Genomic DNA, 21,838 nt, shown 5'->3' with positions numbered 1-21,838 from the left:
ATCAGTAACGTTTAAAGGTACGTATTTACTCTGGCCGGTGATTAAGATTTTTATTATTAGGGCCCGGCATTGATTTTATATTTTGCAAGTTTGAGAATAGAAAATGGCTCGCTGGCGCCCTTACAAAGTAAAACAAATTGAGCTACCGTGCGTTCAAATGAATCTAAACTTGGTACACATATGCTTGGCATTTCAAGGCGATACAAAAAGCTCATTGGAGCCATCACGCTATACTTAACAGAGTCCGCCATTTTGAAGATTGAACGTTTGAAATCGAGTGCGATTACAGCCCATTTCCACATGTATCATTACTTTAACAAAACTCCTCCTAGAGATTTCAAATACGATCAACTTCAAATTTGAATTACCAATGCCATCTTAAAGTTAAAGATGAAAAGTTATTAAAGAAAACTTTTGTCATAGAGGCATGAAAAGCGTGGCGCAGGTGTAGCCATTTGTGTGTTCTCCATCAAAACAGAGGTGGGTGTAGCGAGGTGTACATTGTCCAACTGGCGAGCTTTTCAGGATTCATAGAGTCCAACTCACAAGGAAGATTACTGGACAAAATTGAAGCTCAAAGTCATAACGCCCCTAGTGGCAGCAACAGGAAGTAGGCCTAAAAGTCAAGGTGCTATACTTTAACCAACTCCTCCTAGAGATTTCATCCGATGGACTTCAAACTTGGTGTGTATCATCTCAACACCTTAAAGATGAAAGGTTATTAAAAGAAAAACTTTTCGTCCAGACGGTGTGGGCGTGGCGTGGCAGCCATTTTGAGTGTTTAGCGATGAACAAAGAAGTTGTTGTAACAGGTTATGCGTTGTGCTTATCTGCCCGAAATTTCTCATGAATCACAAGGGTCCAGGCCTGAGGACATCTACAGGCCAAAATTGACTTTGGTCCATCGCCCCAGCTGGCAAGGAAATGCGCCTTATATGACAAACATCATCCGATTTATATGAAACTTATAATGTGTGGTCTACATGTGATACTGAGCCGGCCTTTATGTATAACCACGCCCATACACACATACCACGCCCCCTTTATAACTACGGTGACCCGTTTAAGATAGAGTCTTATGTGAGGTATCAATGAACTCAGCAGAGACTCTTTTTTATTGGTAAAGGTTTGCCCTGACCCTATGCTTAGGCCACGCCCCATTCACAACTAATTAACTGTATGGCGTAGAGTCTTGTGTGAGGTATCATTGAACTTCGGCAGGGAGTTCCCTTTTCTTGGTGATACAGTGCCTTGCGAAAGTATTCGGCCCCCTTGAACTTTTCGACCTTTTGCCACATTTCAGGCTTCAAACATAAAGATATAAAACTGTAATTTTTGGCGCGAATCAACAACAAGTGGGACACAATAATGAAGTGGAACGAAATTTATTGGATATTTCAAACTTTTTAAGAAATAAAAACTGAAAAAGTGAGTGCAAAATTATTCAGCCCCTTTACTTTCAGTGCAGCAAACTCTCCAGAAGTTCAGTGAGGATCTCTGAATAATCCAATGTTGACCTAAATGACTAATGATGATAAATAGAATCCAGCTGTGTGTAATCAAGTCTCCGGTATAAATGCACCTGCTCTGTGATAGTCTCAGAGGTCCGTGTAAAGCGCGGAGAGCATCATGAAGAACAAAAGGGAAACACACCAGGCAGGTCCGAGATACTGTTGTGGGAAGTTTAAAGCCGGTTGGATACAAAAGATTTCCCAAGTTTTTAAACATCCCAAGGAGCACTGTTGCAGCGATAATATTGAAATGGAAGGAGTATCAGACCACTGCAAATCTCACGGAGACCCGGCCGTCCCTCCTAAACTTTCAGCTCATACAATGAGAAAGAGTGATCAGAGATGCAGCCAAGAGGCCCATGATCACTCTGGATGAACGCGGAGATCTACAGCTGAGGCGGGGAGACTCTGTCCATAGGACAACAATCAGTCGTATACTGCACAAATCTGGCCTTTATGGAAGAGTGGCAAGAAGAAAGCCATTTCTTAAAGATATCCATAAAAGTATCGTTTAAAGTTTGCCAAAAGCCACCTGGGAGACACACCAAACATGTGGAAGAAGGTGCTCTGGTCAGATGAAACCAAAATCGAACTTTTTGGCAACAATGCAAAACGTTATGTTTGGCGTAAAAGCAACACAGCTCATACCCTGAACACACCATCCCCACTGTCAAACATGGTGGTGGCAGCATCATGGTTTGGGCCTGCTTTTCTTCAGCAGGGACAGGGATGATGGTTAAAATTGATGGGAAGATGGATGGAGCCAAATACAGGACCATTCTGGAAGAAAACCTGATGGAGTCTGCAAAAGACCTGAGGACTGGGACGGAGATTTGTCTTCCAACAAGACAATGATCCAAAACATAAAGCAAAATCTACAATGGAATGGTTCACAAATAAACATATCCAGGTGTTAGAATGGCCAAGTCAAAGTCAGACCTGAATCCAATCTAGAATCTGTGGAAAGAACTGAAAACTGCTGTTCTACACGCGCTCCATCCAACCTCACTGAGCTCGAGGCTGTTTTGCAAGGAGGAATGGGCAAAAATGTCAGTCTTACGATGTGCAAAACGATAGAAATCTTACCCGCGACTTACAGCTGTAATCCGCAGCAAAGGTGGCGCTACAAAGTATTAACTGAAGGGGGCTGAATAATTTTGCCGCCCAATATTTCAGTTTTTTATTTGTTTAAAAGGTTTGAAATATCCAATAAATTTCGTTCCACTTCATGATTGTGTCCCACTTGTTGTTGATTCTTCACAAAAAATAAGAGTTTTATATCTTTATGTTTGAGGCCTGAAATGTGGCAAAAGGTTGCGAAAAGTTCAAGGGGCCGAATACTTGCGCAAGGCACTGTAATTTGCAGTGTCGGAGTGCCGATGCAAATGTACGGTTGCGCAAGGGCGGCATCCGCCAGTAACACGGCGACGCAGAGGTTACTGGCCCGTCCATTGCTGCTTGCAGCTTTAATTTCTTGTTGGTATTCCTACATCTAAAATTCCCAATCCCTATGACAACAACAACATCCAAAATGTATAATCCATTCTTACTTGAATATGAAAAATGAAAGCAGCAAGAAAAGAGTCGTCATTGGTCTTAATTTATCATCAAATAGAAAATGTTTTTAATGTGTTGAATATAGAAAATAACATCAGAATCCCATGCAGCGTTTCTATTGTGGTCCAAGGTTTGTGATTTCAGATGATGAGGAGTGTAAACTACTAAAGATGCTTCCTGATGAAGAAATGACTCCACTAACTGGAAACTAAACTAGTTTCACTTCACACTGACATGTTTTTACAAACTGCTTTCTACCAATGAAAGGCAGGAACTCAACTGCTGGACCTAAATATATGTCACCTTTTGTATGGTTTCAACACCGGGCGGACAGGGTTTGTTGTAACGCTTCTAGCTACTCAGCCGAGACTTTGAGAGACGGGTGTGGGTGGGGATTGGCCGGGAATCTCTCGCGGCCGAGGAAGTTCAATGCCTGTTGTGCAGCAGTAGAACATCTCCCAGCTGCCCGGAATTATCTCCCATTCACTTTTCAGTAATCTTAACTTTTCGTTTTGGTACTTTTGTCAGGTTAATTTAGCTAATCGTAAAGACAGCTAAACACGAAGGGGGGAGAAATTCAGCAGGGAATTTGTAATTAATCACAAAATGATGCTGTGTGGCAAAAAAAGCAGTATTACGGTTACAAGTATTTTTTTCTGTGACATTGTATGATTTACAATTACTCCTGAACGTATCATCTTGGTGCCAGTGTTCTGACGGAAGTTAGAGTAACTAGACAGTGAAAGGTTATATGACGCCACTGGCCGAGCTAAAGGGAAAGCGTCCGTGTCTGAAAATAAAATAACAGTGTAAGAATACAACTCATAAAATATATAACATAGGTATGGTCGTTTTTAGACATTTTAATGCAGAAATGTTACAGTTTTTACCTTTAACACATTGTGAGGAACTCGTATCCTTAACTTAAAATTGTGAATCGGATGCGTGAGTTTAGTGTATCATTACTAGAGCCGACCGATATATCCGATATATCGGCAGGCTGATATTATCGGCCGATATTAGGCATTTGCCAAACTATTGGTATTGGCATTTATAACAGCTGATAAATGAATATTTAAAAAATAAAAACAGACGAAACACCCTTCAACCATGTTATGAGTGTTGGCATGGCATAGTTTGTCCACCAGAGGGCACTTTACAACGTTCCTGTTGGAAACACTTACATTTTTTTTGTTATTGTGTTTTTGTTCAAAGGACTTTAACTTTCATATCTTAATAAAAACTGTCTCAAAATCATATTTTATTTTGTATTTTTATACATTTTATTTATCAGAACTTTAATATATTTTGATGTCCCTCTGTTCTGTTGTGACAATAAAATAAACAAGTTTATTTTTAAACTTTATTATCATATTATTTTAGTGAAGACTAAAATAACTACAAATAACTAATGTTATGGAAATGTGTTTATGTTTTGTTACGCATTTTTTTTAAATGTATATCAGCCGATATATCGGAATATCGGATTTTTATATCACCAAATATTTCGATCGATATCGGCCTTAAAAATATTTTATCGGTCAAGCTCTAATCGTTACATCCCTAGTTCTATAAAAACTGACATTACATTCATATTTTCTTACAGTGACTCACTCTCTGAAGTATTTCTACACTTCGTCTTCTGGAGTCCCAAACTTCCCAGAGTTTGTGGCTGTTGGATTGGTTGATGACGTACCGATAGATCACTATGACAGTAACACCAAGAGAGCCGAACCCAAACAGGACTGGATGAGCAGAGTCACAGAAGATGATCCTCAGTACTGGCAGAGGGAGACTGGGTACTTGGTAGGTCAACAGCAGGCCAACAAAGCCAACATTGACGTTGCAAAGCAGCGCTTCAACCAAACTGGAGGTTTGTTTATGTTTCACTTTCTACTGATAAAATTGTTGTTTATATTTCCATCCTTTTATTTTAGTAAACAGGTTAACACACACACACACACATACACACAGATTAAACCGTTTGATGTGTTTTCGTAACTGAAACACAGTCCGACTCAACAGAAACATTACTGAGACTGAGTGGACTGGATGCTGCTATACTCCACTGAGCCAGTGTTTCTTTCCATCCCATAATAAGCAGCAGAGACCATTACCACTTTATTTCCACTAGATTAGATCAGAATAAGTGGAGTGGAGCGGCCACAGTGAGCTGGTCCAGAAGAACTCTCCTGCAGGAACCAGTTCATCCCAACAGTTTGACAACACACAGCTGATAGACGAACATTACTGCCTGGTTTCTTAAACTACGGAGCAGGGGCCTGTAAACGGGCCACAGGCTGCTTCTGCTGGGTCCTCATATGAGAGGAGGAGCAGGAGGTTTTAATGAAGCTGCTGACAGGAGCGCATGCTAAATGTCTCCTTCAGATCTCAGGTTTAAAAGGTTCAACAGGCACCACTCCACTGTACTGACCTCAGTCTGGACATCCCATAATATATAGAAATATAGAAGAACTACAGATTAGATTAACTTTACTGGACCACAGTGTGTCTGTGTCTAATAAACATTTATTGTACTGAAACTCAGTCAGTTCCTACATCTGGTGATTACAGAATATTGATCCATCATCAACAAGATAATTATAATCAGATCATTATTTGAGTCTTTTATCATGAAAAAAGTCAAATATTTTGTTGTTTCAGTTTCTCAAATATAATTTTCTACTTTTCTCTGTTTTTTTTAAATCTCTTTTTATTCATAAAGAACAATCAAGTTACATACTTACATGAAATACATTTGTTTAACTTTTTCATTTCCAAAACAAAAGCCCGCTGGCCACCCTCCCACACACCCACCCTCATCAGAACCTCTGTGCGTCTCAGTATGTCACCAGTCAAACAAAAGACTGTAGTGAATCACCTGTACACTTACACATAATCCAGTAATAAAAAACCAAACCAGTAGTACATAAAACAATAATGCAGACTTCTTTAGGCCTCGGCCATCAAACTGTCTTAGTGCTTTACATATCATTGGGGAATCTCAGGAAGAGACTTAAGTTTTTAGAAATATGTTATTAATGGGTTCCAGTTACCATAAAAAGGTCATTGGACCCTCTAAGTGCATATTTTATCTTTTCCAATTTCAGATACATCATAAGATCAGTCAGCTATGCAGATGTGCTCAGTTATTGGGATTTTCACGCACAACCATTTCTAGGGTTTACAAAGAATGATCTGAAAAGGAAAAACATCCAGTATGTGGCAGTCCTCTGGGGGAAAATGCCTTGTTGATGCTAGAGATAATAGACTTCGTGATCTGGTTGGGATGTCTGGATCAGTTTTAAAATGGTTCTCATCCTACCTTTCTGGTAGACGTTTTAGTGTTCATGTTAATCAGATATTGTCTGAAACTGCAGAGTTTTCGTGTGGGATACCTCAGGGGTCTGTCTTGGGACCTATTCTGTTCCTCTTGTATATATTTCCTTTAAGACAGATAATTAGTCAATTTAGAGACATATCGTACCATCTCTATGCGGATGATATCCAACTTTACTGTTCTTTTAAGGAAACTGAGTTCTCCAAACTGTCATCTTTAATAAACTGTTTGTCTAGTATCAAACAGTGGTTATGTGACAACTTTCTGCTTTTGAACTCAGAAAAACAGAAACTCTAATTATTGCCCCTGAAAGTCGTATCCCTGAGATAAAGCATCATATTTTGGGGACTTAGGCTCGTCTGTCCAGCCGAGTCTCAGGAGCTTAGGTGTGGTTTTTGACTCAGCTATGTCGTTGGATCACCACTCTAAATTATTAGTTAGGAACTGTTTCTTCCACCTGAGAAATATCTCTAAGTTAAGACCACTTGTCACTAAGGATGAATTAGAGATGATCATTCATGCTTTCATTTCTTCACGCTTAGATTACTGTAACAGTCTTTTTACTTGTCTGAGTAAGAATCAGCTTTATCGTCTCCAGACTGTTCAGAACTCTGCTGCAAGGCTTCTAATGCACATTACCAAAAGAGCACACCGCCTGTTTTAGCAGCACTTCACTGGTTACCAGTCCAGTATAGAATTCAATTTAAAATTCTTGTCATTACTTTCAGAGCCTTGCACGGTCAAGTTCCTTTCTACATCTCTGATTTGATACAGCTACATACCCCCACCTGTAGTCTGAGATCATTAGGTCAGATGCTATTAGTGGTTCCCTGCACTAATTTTAAAACTAGAGGGGTCGGTCATTCCAAGCAGTGGCTCCTAGGCTGTGGAATGACTTGCCTCTCTCGCTACGTTGTGTGGATTCTGTCGAATCTTTTAAAAAGCAGCTGAAGACTCTGCTGTTCAAGCAGGCTTTTACTTAGTCGATGGGTTTTTTATGGTTGTTTGTTATATTTTCTATTTGTATTTCAATGTGCTCGTATTGTGACTTCTTGTGTTGAATTGCATTTCATTGTGAAGCACTTTGTGATTTTTATCTGTGAAAGGTGCTATACAAATACATTTTACTTACTTACTTACTAGAGGTCAGAGGAGAATGGGCCGACTGATTCCAGCTGATAGAAGATCAACTTTGACTCAAATAACCACTTGTTACAACCGAGGTATGCAGCAAAGCATTTGTGAAGCCACAACACGAACAACCTTGAGGCGGATGGGCTACACCAGCAGAAGACCCCACCGGGTACCACTCATCTCCACTAAAAATAGGAAAATGAGGCTACAATTTGCACAAGCTCACCAAAATTGGACAGTTAAAGACTGGAAAAATGTTGCGTGGTCTGATGAGTCTCGATTTCTGTTGAGACCTTCAGATGATAGAGTCAGAATTTGGCGTAAACAGAATGAGAACATGGATCTGTCATGCCTTGTTACCACTGGGCAGGCTGGTGGTGGTGGTGTAATGGTGTGGGGGATGTTTTCTTGGCACACTTTAGGCCCCTTAGTACCAATTGGGCATCGTTTAAATGGCACAGCCTACCTGAGCATTGTTTCTGACCATGTCCATCCCTTTATGACCACCATGTACCCATCCTCTGATGGCTACTTCCAGCAGGATAATGCACCATGTCACAAAGCTTGAATCATTTCAAATTGGTTTCTTGAACATGAAAATGAGTTCACTGTACTAAAATGGCCCCCACAGTCACCAGAGCTCAACCCAATAGAACATCGAAATAAGTCCCTTTAAATTAGAAGACACTTCCAAGATATCCTCCAAAACAGATGGCTCTGGTTCATTTGGAAAATCTGTCGTTTTACTACGAATAAAGTGGCGAATCTGTAGATACCTAAAATAATTTGAGCAGGAGAGATCAAATTTTTCACATATATCTTGCAAATACACCATCCTTACAAAATCTTTAAATCTGACAAGGCCTTGCCTGTTCCATTCCAAGAAAGTTGCATCTATAGCTGGAATAAATGAATGATTATGGCAAATTGGGGATGGAATGGAAAAATTAGGGAGATCTAAATGTTTTTTTAAATTGTTGCCAAATACTTAATGTATTAATGACCGTTAGATTTGAAGTATGTGTTGAAATAGCCAGAGGGTTTTTAGAAGTTACTAAAGCTGAGAGTGATGTTGCAAGACAAGAATTATTTTCAGATTCACACCAGACCATATCTGATGACTGACGGCCAATAAAGTATTTTCTGGCAGTTAGCCCAATAGTAAAATTGTAAATTTGGCAAACCCAAGCATAATATGATGTTATATCAATAGATTGAAAACATTATTTAGGCAGATGAATTGAAGGCACTGAAAAAGATAAAGAAATCTAGGGAGAACATTCATTTTAATACAGTTAATCCTACCAACCAATGACAAATTAATGGCACTCCATCTCTGAAAATCAGACTTTAATCTATCTACTAATGGAGTAAAGTTTGAGTCAAATTAATACCTAAATACTTCAACCCACCTCTGGACATACAAAAGGGTAATTCTGAGTCCTGAAGAGACCGGGCCAAGGCATTTATAGGAAAGCACTCCCTTTTAGTTAGATTCAGTTTATAACCAGAGAAAAATAATAAATGTTTGCAATATATTCAAAACATGGGGAATACAATGTATAGGATCTGATAGGTACAACAATATAACATCTGCATACAAAGATAACTTATGGGTAAATCCCCATCTATGAATTCCACACATTTCTGGCTTTGACTTAAGCACAATAGAAAGAGGTTCAATAACTAAAGCAAACAAAATATTTTGATATCACAAGTAAGGAGGGAAATAGGGCGATATGACCCACATTCCTTTCTGTCTTTCCCTGGTTTTAACAGTAAAGTTATGGAACTTCAGTCAATGTCCTGGGCAAAGTACCATTAGATTTCGAGTCGTTAAACATTTCAAGTAAAAGTGGAATTAGTTGCCCAGCGAATTTCTTAAAAAATTCAACTGGGTACCAATCAGGGCTCGGTGCCTTTCAATTTTGCATGGTCCTAATTGCGTCCGCAATTTCGGTGTGTGAAACAGGGAGCTCTAATTCTGCTCTACCAAGCACTAATTGTGGGCATATTTAAATTGCTGAAAAAATTATCCATAACTGTATTGTCTTTAGGAGCTTCAGATGAATACAAATTTGAATAAAATGCCTACACACAATACACAAGATATGTTGCTCAGATGCTCTACTTTTTAACTGGTTGGCTAAAAGACGACCCAACTTTTCCCCCTGTTCATACATAATGCCCCGTGATTTCAACAACATCCTTTCAGTTTTTTCTGATGCCAACAACTCATACCTAGCCTGAAGAAGCTGAACATTGGCAATCTATCACGATGATATAATGGGAATTGAGACTTAGTTGGGTTTAAAGGAACTTTTTATGTATCAGGATAGCCACCACCCTAGACCTCTGAGTAAATCCTGAATGAAATAATTGGCCCACCTATGTTTTCCTTAATCTGAGCTGATCTTTCACCAATAAGTGAGTGTCTTGCAAAAAGCAATTTCGCATTTAAAAAATTTCAAATGTGCAAATATTCTTGCTCGTTTCACAGGTCCATTCATCCCCTTTACATTCCATCTTATAAACCTGACAGCTTCACCCAAGTCTTCATTAAGCCTATTATTCATAACAAACTCAAAACTGGTAGGCTACAAATTGCTAACAAAACTGACTCACAGTGAAAACACATGACGCACCTCCCCATACCCTTAAACCCACACCACACAACATAAACATAACAAACTGAAACCCATAGGCGTGAACTGCCTATGTCTAGATCCCCAAAATGGGATAAACTGCAGGCTCGCTAAAGATGCCTTACCACTGAACATCCTTTAAGAACTATGTTATTATCTACAAGAGTCCAAACATCTGTCAGTTTACACAGTATAAAAATCCCATTTCCTTTACCCCCCGCGTCGTTTTTATCAATTAACAGTAGAGTACCTAGTTATCATGCAGTCTAGGTTGATTCTCTGAGTCATTGCTCCATCACCTCCCTTCACTCAAGGAAAAAATTTTTTTAAATTGTGCTTGGCTGTGATTCGGAATGAAAATTCTGCCTTTGAATACTTGAGCTGGGCGTTACATCCCGAATTTACACCCATTTGTTTATAAAACTAAGATTACGTATTGTGGAACTTAACCTCATGGCTCCTTGCCCAGCCGAGTGCTGCTTCTTTGTTGAAAGCTTCGAAAACCACAAATGCTCTAGCAGGCTTCCCTTGGCGGTTTAGGAGCCAAGGATCTATGTGCTCTCTCCAGTTCAGGTGTTGTAATGAACATATAAAGTGATGAAACTATTAGTCAATTATTTGTTTGGTCAATTGATTAATAAAAAAATAATTGATAATGAAAATAATTAGTAATTTAAGTTATCAACTGTTAACAGATGACTGTGTCTCTCTCTCTCTCTCTCTCTCTCTCTCTCTCTGTCTCAGGTGCTCACATTGCCCAGAGGATGTTCGGCTGTGAGTGGGATGATGAGACTGGAGAGGTCAATGGTTTTCGTCAGGATGGTTATGATGGAGAAGACTTCATATCATTTGACCTGAAGACAGAGTCATGGATCGCTCCAAAACCACAGGCTGTCATCACCAAACACAAGTGGGACAATAACAAAGCTGAGATAGCTCAGTATAAACACTACCTGACTCAGATTTGTCCTGAGTGGCTGAAGAAGTATCTGAACTATGGGAGGAGCTCTCTGCTGAGAACAGGTAGAATCACATGACCTGATGGAGTTTAATGGACACAACAATGTTAACATTTCTTCTTGGGTTTCTAACCAACAGTAACATTACAATAAATATTAAACAACAAAGACTCACTGCATCACAGTTTACAACATTTCTCTTTCTCTCATGTTCTGACTTCTCTCCATCTCTCTGCCTACCTCTCCTTTTGCACACCACTCTTAACTTCTTTCTCTCTTTCTTTCTGCTTTGTTTCAGTTTGTCTCAGTTTGTCTCTCTGTCTCTTTGTCTTTCTCACACTCCCTGTCCTCCTTTTTAATCTATCTCACCTCCATTTTTTACACTTCAGTGAGGTTTATTTGCATTTCATAAAGAAATGCATTTAAAATGTCCAATCAAACAGGAATGAGAATATTAATCTCCAGTAAATAATAGTAAAGTCTTTGTCTTCACTGTGCAGAGGTTCCCTCAGTGTCTCTCCTCCTGAAGTCTCCCTCCTCTCCAGTCAGCTGCCACGCTACAGGTTTCTACCCTGACAGAGCCATGATGTTCTGGAGGAAAGATGGAGAGGAGCTTCATGAGGATGTGGACCTCGGAGAGATCCTCCCCAACCACGATGGATCCTTCCAGATGAGTGTTGACCTGGACCTTCCATCAGTCCCAGCTGAAGACTGGAGGAGGCACGACTGTGTGTTTCAGCTCTATGGTGTGGAGGACGACATTGTCATCAAACTGGACAAAGCAGAGATCAGGACCAACAGAGGTGAGACTTGAATCAGACGTGATGAAGGAAAGACACATCTAGTTTACTCTTAACAGTCCTGTAGTTCATGTATTTTTATGTGTTGGATGGGAAGTTTTGTTTCCTTAAATGGTTTTGTTGCCGTTTCTTTTATCTAGTTTTTTATATATTTTTTTAAGGATTAGATCATTAAACCAATCTTTACTTTTACAGTAATGTAAACTAAAAGTTTTAAACTGCTTTGGAGAAATGATTGTTGTCCACCACCATGATGTTTGTGCTGTCTGCCCACCGGTTATATAGCTTTGATTTGATGAAAAAGAAACATTTCAATAATGAAACATACAAAACACTTCTTTTTTTAACCACTTTCATAAATGTAACATAAAGTGTCTGTATACAGGTTTGTGGTCTGGTTGATAAATGGATGTTCTTCTCTTCTAACCTGCTTCATCTGTTCAGGTTGGGACTATTTGTTGTTGTTTTCTGCTCAACAGAGAAGCCCACTGACATGACCATCCCCATCATCGCTGCAGTGGTTGTTGTGGCTCTCGTCCTCCTCGCTGTGATCGGAGTCCTAGTTTACAGAAAGAAGAAAGGTGAGAGACTCAAACAGAAAGATTGCCTCATTTCTTTCTCAGTATTTAGATTTTAGACTTAAAATGAATTCTTTGATCCAGACTTTAAAAGTGAAGCGAACTTCAAACTTCAGCAGTAAGCGGTGTGAGGCTCAGTGCATATCATTATGATATGACTAGAAGAGACAAATATATATTTTAAATAGAAATGGGCTAAATTAGTAAATAAAAAGAATTGGAAATATAAAAAAGAAATAAAAGAATAAATAAATGTGGATAGTGGAGCCAAGATTATGATTAACTTATTTTTGGATGAATTTATAGATAGACATTTATTGATCCTTTCGGGAATTCATCTTGCACCATACAGCACATCAGACACACAACAACAATACACAACACCAAATATCTCTACATTATAAAATAGTAAAGTGCAGTATCATTAGCACCAGTGGGCTATCATTAGTAAGGTGAAACACCAGCAGTGACATTTTTATATTATCCCAAAGTGCAGTATTATCATAGCCTCGTGAGACCGTCCTGATCTCGCAAGCTCCAGTTTTCCACTCGCAGATCAGTCTGGCATCAAAGCCGGTCTACGGAAAGCCGTTCCACTCCCTATTCAGCCCCATTGTACCGAATTTGGTTGCAGTTCCACCAGAGTTCCACTGGGGGTGATTGCGGTCCTGTGCAAAATGAATGGGACTCTATGGAGCTAGACGTATAAATTTGTCTCTTTTGCCTGATTGTCATTAAGAAACCTCAGATTTGATTGTAGTTTTTGTAAATTCAACATAGATTATAGATCAAAAGTTGAATGAACGAGTACTAATGTCCTTTCGATTTCTTACAGGTTGAGTAGTTGTTGCCCATAACACGCTAGCATTCTGCTAATGAATGCTGATTGGTCAGTGAAGGTCTGATTACGATCAGAGATCCCACTTGACGGCATCCGAAGCAGAACCAGAATGTCAGAGTGAATATTTCGGCGTGGTCTTTAAAACCTCAGCAAACCTCTTTCTAGCACGTGTATTGACAGGGAGAGACTACCCGTCAGTTGTGTTGTCGACGCCTCAAGAGAACAAAGGAAGCGACTCAGACCTTGCCGTAAAGCAGTATCTCTGGCCGTATATGTGTATGACGTCATTGACATTTTAAAAGGCTTTTTAGAACAAAAAAGTGACTTTAAAAAAAATCTAACACCCAGCAGTGTTTATTTTCTTAGCCTCCCCTTTCGAATGTAATGTTCAAATTACTAGACAAAAAATTATATCCTGAGAAAAGTGGATTTTGAGGGGTGTAGCTCCATAGAGTCCCATTCATTCTGCACTGGCCTGTGAGCGCCCCCTATGTGGAACTCTGGTGGAACTGCAACCAGTTCAGAAGCCGGAAGTAACGAGAGAGTGGAACTTCTTCCTATATTAGAAATTCTTTGCTGGCATCTTGAGACATTTTGGAGCCGTTCGCCAAACAACCGACCAATCAGCGTTGGTTTTGAAGCGGGTTTAGGTGTGATGCAACGAGAAGCGTCGACAGGTGGTTTATCCAATCAGCTAACCAATATTTTCAGATAGTGGTAGCCCTAATTTTGTTAGCCGCTCACTAATGCTTTTTTCTCTTGGATCCTTCTTTTGGAATATTGACCGGTTCGTAAATTCTCGTTACACAAACGGCAAATATCCTTTACTGACATGTTGCTTGCTTACTGAGCTAACGGAAGCTATGCTTTGCCTGCAGCAGCAGGGATAGCCTGGCTTGTGGTTGTATTTTTACACGCCCGTTGATCTGATTGGTTGATTTGGCCCATCTATGGCCCCTTCCCAAAAGTTCTCCGCAACCAAGTTCCCAGATGGATATGCCGAGAAAATGCGAAGCAATCCATCTGGCGGAGTCAGGTTAGTATTATCACACAGAAAGGATCAAGTTATTTTCCTTAACTTATTCAGTAGTGTGATGCTGGTAGGAATACATTATTTGCAAGCCCGGTTGGTTTGTAAGGACGGTACCCTATATCTTCTGCCTGATGGCAGCACCTCATACGCCTGGAATAGGGGATGGAGCCCATCACCGCAAATTGCTTGTCCTTTCCTCACCGCCCTGGTTTTGCAGATGGTGGTCATCTGCATTGCAGGAGCTGTTCTTCCTGAGGACCTTACAACTATTGAAAATGTGGCAATGCAATAATAAATACACATAACAACAGAGAAGTGATAGGAAAAGAAGTTAAGTAAGATAAAAACAGAAAGATAGAAGAGATTTGAGTGACTAGAAGAGGGGATCATATCCACTGGGAAGAAGGTGTTAGAAGATACTTTGCCAAAAATAAAACATGACTTGTCTTTGCTTTGTGTTTCAGCCAAACGCCCTCCATCTCCTGACAACAGCTCTGAGGTCTCGGAGAAACTGAATCCAGACTCTAACTCCTAAACCCATCACCCTGCACACAGTGAGTTGACATGAACTATTCACACAAAGCTGCCATAAACTCTGTGAAACCTTCTGGGATTGGTTCTCTATCCACTGGGAAACCTCTGGGACACATCGGAGCTGAAAAGAACATCTCTGACTTGGGGCGCCTGGATAGCTCAACTGGTAGAGCGTGTGCCCCATGTACAAAGGCTCAGTCCCTGTCGCAGCAGCCGCAGGTTCTCTGGTTGTATCAGATCACCGGGGGCAACACTGCAAATCAGTCAGCAACATCCAGAAACATGCTGCGGAGATTAGACACCCGAAATGTGCCGGAGGTGTCGGTGTAAATGTAAATCTGTGTTACTCCTGGGCCCAGTTTTTCTAAAGATTTAATCTGGATGAAATTGATCCGGATTTGGAAATCCCATGTTTTGCTATCCAGGATCACCTGATCCATCTTACTTTAAGTCAGTTTTTTAAAGGAACATTGGATCACTGTGATCCAAATACCAAATTTCAGGATGACCAAATCCTGTTTACCAGAGCCTTAAATGGAACCAACAATGTAGCCTACCGGCTAAGCAAAGAACAACAGGTAGGCAAAATACCGGTGGCTACAAATAGACATTGTTTTTTTTTACACTGTAATAAACAGAAACATTTTATATTCCTTATTTTGTTATAGTGTTAAATAACAAAACAAAAACAATACTATCTAATAGTCCATATCTCATTAGATGAGACATGCTTCATATATGCTTCAAATATGAAGAAATGTATATATCGTCAGTAAACCTTTATTTTATGATCATTCACTTAAAAAAAAAACCCTCTCTGATTTTATTTGGTTCCAAAAATCACAACTGAATCCACCCTTCTGATGGGATCAGGATAATCCTGTTTGTTTTTTTTGGCATCAAATAGATTCCAAACAGAGTTCAAAGTTTTGAAAAACCCAAAGGGCGGGTTTGTGTTAAGGCTGTATATATGACCCAGCACACAGAGATACCTCACAGGACACAGATAAATAGTTCAAGTATTTATTTGGTGGAAATACTCAATGGAGATGAACAATTGAGGCAGAGCTAGTAGTTTTCTGGGAGTGGACTGAAACCAGGCAGTGGCAGATCTGAAGAAGTTCCACAGTTGAATCCAGGCGAAACAGGTGGTTACGTCTGAGTTGGTGTGACGCAGGCAGCACGGCAGGTGGGAAGCAGGTTACGGCGGGATCCGCACAGAGGAATTGCAGTTAGACAAAGTAAACAGAAAATCAAGAGAGTTGCTAGGAGCAGGGATACTGAGCCAAGTTACCACATCAGGGTATGTAACGATCTGGCACTGAAGAGGTGAACAGCCCGGGTTTAAATACTGCAGGTGTGAATCATGGAATGAGCATCAGCTGTGCCGGCAACAGAGCAGGGATGAATGGCCACGCCTCTCGGACCTAGTTCCTCCTGACACGCCCCTGCCACTTCCAGGTAGAGACAAACACAAACAGACACGGAGGGGGAAAAAGGAGACACAAACACACAGGAAGAGAAGGGGAACAAGGCAGCTGACCCACAACAGTTTGATCCAGATCAAATGTAAGATCTGATTACATGATCTGATCTTAGTTCAGAATCCCTCTTTTGCTTTTGAAAAACCCATTTCCAAGATTTGATCCAATCCGTGATCCAAAAGCCCACTGGATTACTTTTTGAAAAACTGGGCCTTGGTGATAAACTGGACCACCGCACACACACACACACACACACACACACACACACACACACACACACACACACGCACACACACGCACACAATAAAATAATAAACACTGGTATACATTAGACACAGGAGTATATTATGATGGCACTTACTTGCAATTCCAAAGCTCAGACTGTCCCATTATCACACCTATGAGTCAATCTGTGAAACACAGCCATCAGGTGCAAAAACACATGATTGCTTACAGTTTTTTACAATTGCTAAAACACAATTTTGTAAACTAGGCTGGTTTTATCAAAATACTTAACACAATTCACAAAACCACACACCCAAACTGCAAAATACCTCCTATATATCCTGCAAAATGAAGCACTGCAACCAAAACTACATATAGCATTATCAAAATCAAACTTTTGCACCAAATGGCACACACTTCATTCATATTACCAGATGTTTGTCTAACCAACTACACACTGTTGGGCAGAATGAAAAGCACTCTCATCTTTAGTATGCTTTGTCTTAATACTAAAATAGTTCAAATTGTAGAAAATTCTTCAGATTGTTCAGCGTGTACAACATATTTGCAGATACACACACATGCTGTTGAAACATTATTTTTTATTTTTCACCAAACAAGTCAGTGCAACATATGCACAGCAGTTAAAATTACATTGGACTAAACAAAAATATGCTCACAAAAACAGTAAACTGAAAAGAAAATTGCAGAAAAAATATATACAAAAAAGAGGCAAGAAAAATAATTAGGCTGCAGAGCTGGGTCTTCCCATTGTTGTTGTAAAAAGGTGCTCACCTGTGGTCTTGTCATAGTGCTTACTTCCTGATTGAAGTGGTAACAATGAACCATTGAGGGTGATTGGCCAGGGGGCACAGACATTGGCCAATTAGCTCATGTAGTGTTATTTTGAATGGCAGTGTTTTGAAATGGCAAACATGTGACTTTATGTCAGATTGTTGTGTCTTATGCAGAGAATCGTGTTCGGTGCATTTAAAAGTGCCATTTTGAATTGCAAAATGTGTGTAAAGCAGAAAATATGTTTAGACTTTTGGAGACTTGAGAAGAGGTTTTGCTCTCTGTGTGTCAGTTGAAATAATTGTGCTATACATGTTATTTTAGTCTGTTAGAAATTGGAAAAAAATGTAATTGTAGACACACCGTTCAGGTTTAAGCACTATAAAAATACAGCAGGTTAGTCTAGTATTTTCTGTCCTGTACTTTCAGTCTTTTTAGATCTTTTTGTACTGTAATTGTAAGCTGTACTGGATACAGTATTTTATGTTTGTCTGTTGTTTGCTGAGCTAACAGTGTTATGCACATTACTAGCGTGAAAACTGGGACATGTTTTGTTGTGTATTCTCCATGTTGACGTGTTGACTGATTTGGGTATATGGAGAGAAATAAATGATATTTCCCTCTGTCTGTTACTGTGTCTCTGTGTCCTGTCCTGTCCTGTCCCCTGGACACCATGGTGGGAGTTCCTCTCTACCAGTCCTCCTGATGCTGCTGTGTCTCTGTGTCCTGTCCTGTCGTCAACAGCACTAATAAACTCTCTGAATGGTGGAGAGATCATCTGCAGTCTGTGCAGCTGGCTGAGTCTTTAGAAGAAGGTTTTATTCACCAGAAGCTGTTTTTATGTGATGAACTGGATTTTCTTCTTCATTTAAAAATGACACCAGTCATTTTTAAATTTTACTTTCTCCAAGAGAATTTTACTTTCTCTTTCGTTCTCTTTCGTTCATAACCTCAGTGGGTCCGTTTAACCGAGTGACGTTGATGCTCAGTCTAAATTCCCATTGGCTAGATGAAGGGCGATGACAGCGCTCCTCCTGGTTTTATCCTCATTTTACCTCTGGTGCTCGAGCTGGCAGGACGGTGTCTGTTTCTCTGGATAAACAAACATACAAGTTATTAATAAGTCTATCAAAGGTTCGGAAGATATAGCTCACAATGAAGACCTGGCTTGTTCTGCTCCTCCTGGGACTCATGGTACAAGACACGGCGGCAGGTCAGTTCAGATTTCTTTTAATGTTTTAATTTTTTTATTATTTATTAGTAGAATGTAAAAGAAAGAAAAAATGTTTACTGTTCTATCTTTGATGTTTAGGTCCAGGACTTGAAGTGTTAACAAATATGTGAAAAGTAACAAACCGTGGCTGTTTGGCTCGGTTGGTGGGGCGGGCGCACAAATGGGGGTTTATTCCTCGACGCAGAAGGTCGAGGGACCGAATCCGACCTGCAGTGGCGGTTTTGGCACAGGCGAACCGGCATTTTTTCATGTCACATGGGGGGCGGCACGAGAACTTTAAAAATAAATAAAAGTCCTCTGCACCGCGAAGCGTTATTTTGTTTTTTCTATCATGAAATGGACTAGTCCAAAGATAAACACAAAGTGACAGAACTAGGAAGTAGGCTACACAGAGACGGAGCAAGACGAGTCTAAACCTTTCTTTTATGTCAATGGTCTAAATGCCAAAATGAAACAAAGTTACCCAAGCGGCTCAAATAAAAGAAAAAAGCGAAAAGACATGTTTTGGGCAGTAGCAGGACCTTCATCAGCTCCCGTGGCCGATGATAGTGGTGCTGGTGTCGCCTACAGTGACAAGCACAGTGAGGAGGAGACTTTAGGAGGAGAGGGACAGAGAGAGGGGAGGAGGCTACAACCTGCGGTAGGCTGGAGCACAACTCCCTTAAAACACTTAACCCCTTGATAAAACTGAGTGGTGGACAAACTGTTGATGATAACACTACAACAATAAAAAGTAGGCATGCTTTACTGTATGATTGCATTAGTAGCCTATATAAACGTTGCACATCATGCAAACTTTCTTAACAAGAATTGTAGCTTTTGTATCTGCATTGACAGACAAAACTCATGATAGACCTTCCAGTTATAGCATAGGGCCTCTTGAAATGATATATATAATAACTTGTTTTATGATTCATTAGGAGTGTTCAGTTTTAGTGTATTAATAAATGACACTTTATATTTATTTAATGTGTCAACTCTCACTGATTCTTGCTTAGGCCTACTCATTACATGGCATTATAGTTTTAGGAGTAGGAGTTGGTATACATATTCAGGGGAGCGCAAGGACCTGTACAGCTTTATCAATACTAGTTAAACAGTTGTACAGTTTTATTCCCAACTTGTATATCATTTAAATTATTTGTTCTTATATTCTATCCTATTATTATTTCATGTATATTGTATCCTATTATTTCATTTATATTCTGTGTGTGCAGTGTGTCTGATATTGTGCTGCTGCAACACTGGTATTTCCCATTTTTTTGGGATCAATATCTATCTATCTATCTATCTATCTATCTATCTATCTATCTATCTATCCAGCCATCTATCTATCTATCTATCTATTTAGTTATTTAGTTATTTAGTTATTTGTGATCTTATGTGGTGGGCCGGTCTTTATATCGGCGCTTTTCCCGTCTCTCCACTGCTGGCTTTTCTAATTTAACGGGAGAGAGGGGAGCGAGAGGGGTAATGATGGTGACCGGCCTCTTGACGAGCTGTTACCACCACCATCTTCAGCCAGAGAGGACATTATTTCTTCAGCTTCTTCTTACGTTGCCCCCTGGTGGGGTGTGCTAACAGGGCTTGCAGCAGGTGAATCGGTCATCAATTTCTTAGTAAAACCTAAATGAATTAAACTGCCTTGTTTTCTTTTTGACCATGGCTATATGATGCTAACTGCAGAATGGATTACAAGGACTTTGGGCTCGCCCGATTAATGGCCTCCAACGTTTATATTCTTCCTATGAATCTTTGAGTTAACAGTTTTATATATGTCAATGTTAACATGTACTAAACATGAGATGAATGTGCGCTGCCACTTTGATGCTCATGACACGAATAGCATGTATAGTATAGTATATAGTATAGTATAGTTATCCTTATTCAAGATCACTCATTAATGATCTCAATCACTTCACACCAGATATATATCAACTGGCATCTGGCACCAAATAAAACAGCTTTCAGGATTAAAAAGGAGCAATAAGCAAATATTAATAATATATATTATATAACCCTCTCATAATAAATAAAAACAAATATTTAGAGAATAATTTGACAAAATGTGAGCACAGAAAAACCAAAACACATAATCAATAACAACCTTTCAAACATAAATATGAAGTTCATATCACCTACTGTCTGACCTCTATCTAATGATATCATCTTTAAGATCTATTTTAATCTTAAACGTCTTCATGTGTGTTGAGGATTATTGTATGTGTTTGTGATTTAATTTATAGATTGTATTGATTGATTGAGTTGTTGATCCCTCTTGTCGAGGTTACAGGGTTGGGGGGGGGTGATAGGGAAGGATAGAATATATAGAATAGCTATTTGTACATTAGATTGTTACACTGATTGTTTTGCTCACTATAAAATAAAAATTGCAACTCATAAAAACTAAATATTTGAAGCCATTCATCAGATAATTCCACAGTTTGACTCCACAAACTGAAACATGAATATAGTTGACTGAGTTTGAAGATAAATCCTCCATCCATATTATTAGCTGATATCATCTTATAGCAGATATATATTGGTATCAGTGGATATGTTGGCTGATAACAGGAAACAGTAAACTAGGTCTGAGCTCATTTAGAAACCGAGTCATCATTACATAGTTTGTCCACCAGAGAGCACAAGTTGATCTTTAAACTGGGAAATGTTCTGATCAGTGTGGATCTGGGTCAGACTCATTATTTATGTCATGTGTCCATATATATATATATATATATATATATATATATATATATATATATATATATATATATATATATATATATATATATATATATATATATATATTACCTGTTATATCAGATTTTAAAACCAAACTAAAAGTATTGATATCAGCCTCAAAGATCCAGCATCACCGAGCTCTACTGTTGTTTAAATATTTGATCTATTCATTTATTGATTCTGGGACAGATTTGTAAGAGATGTTTAGGTGACTAGTGGAGAATTGTAAAGTGCAGCTTCAGCCAGAAATGTGATCTGTGTGTTGATTGAGAGAGCAGAGGACAGTGGAGGATTCTGAAACAGACCATCCCAAACTCCCAGACACCTGCAGAAAGTTGACTCTGTTGATCCTGAAAATAATGTCGAATAAAGTCTGAGAGTCAGGACTGAGAGAGAACAAACATCAGCTGATGGTGGAGGAAA

The 21,838-nt window shown here is 39.4% G+C and overlaps 1 pseudogene; it reads left to right on the top strand.

Moving 5' to 3' along the window:
- Positions 1 to 21,838, top strand: part of LOC120571307 — a 212,999-nt pseudogene that overhangs the window by 77,886 nt on the left and 113,275 nt on the right.

The sequence above is a fragment of the Perca fluviatilis genome, chromosome 13 (genome assembly GCF_010015445.1).
Source record: "Perca fluviatilis chromosome 13, GENO_Pfluv_1.0, whole genome shotgun sequence".
Taxonomy (NCBI): Eukaryota; Metazoa; Chordata; class Actinopteri; order Perciformes; family Percidae; genus Perca; species Perca fluviatilis.
Note: the sequence above shows the minus strand (reverse complement) of the source record. Positions and strands in the feature narration are given on the sequence as shown.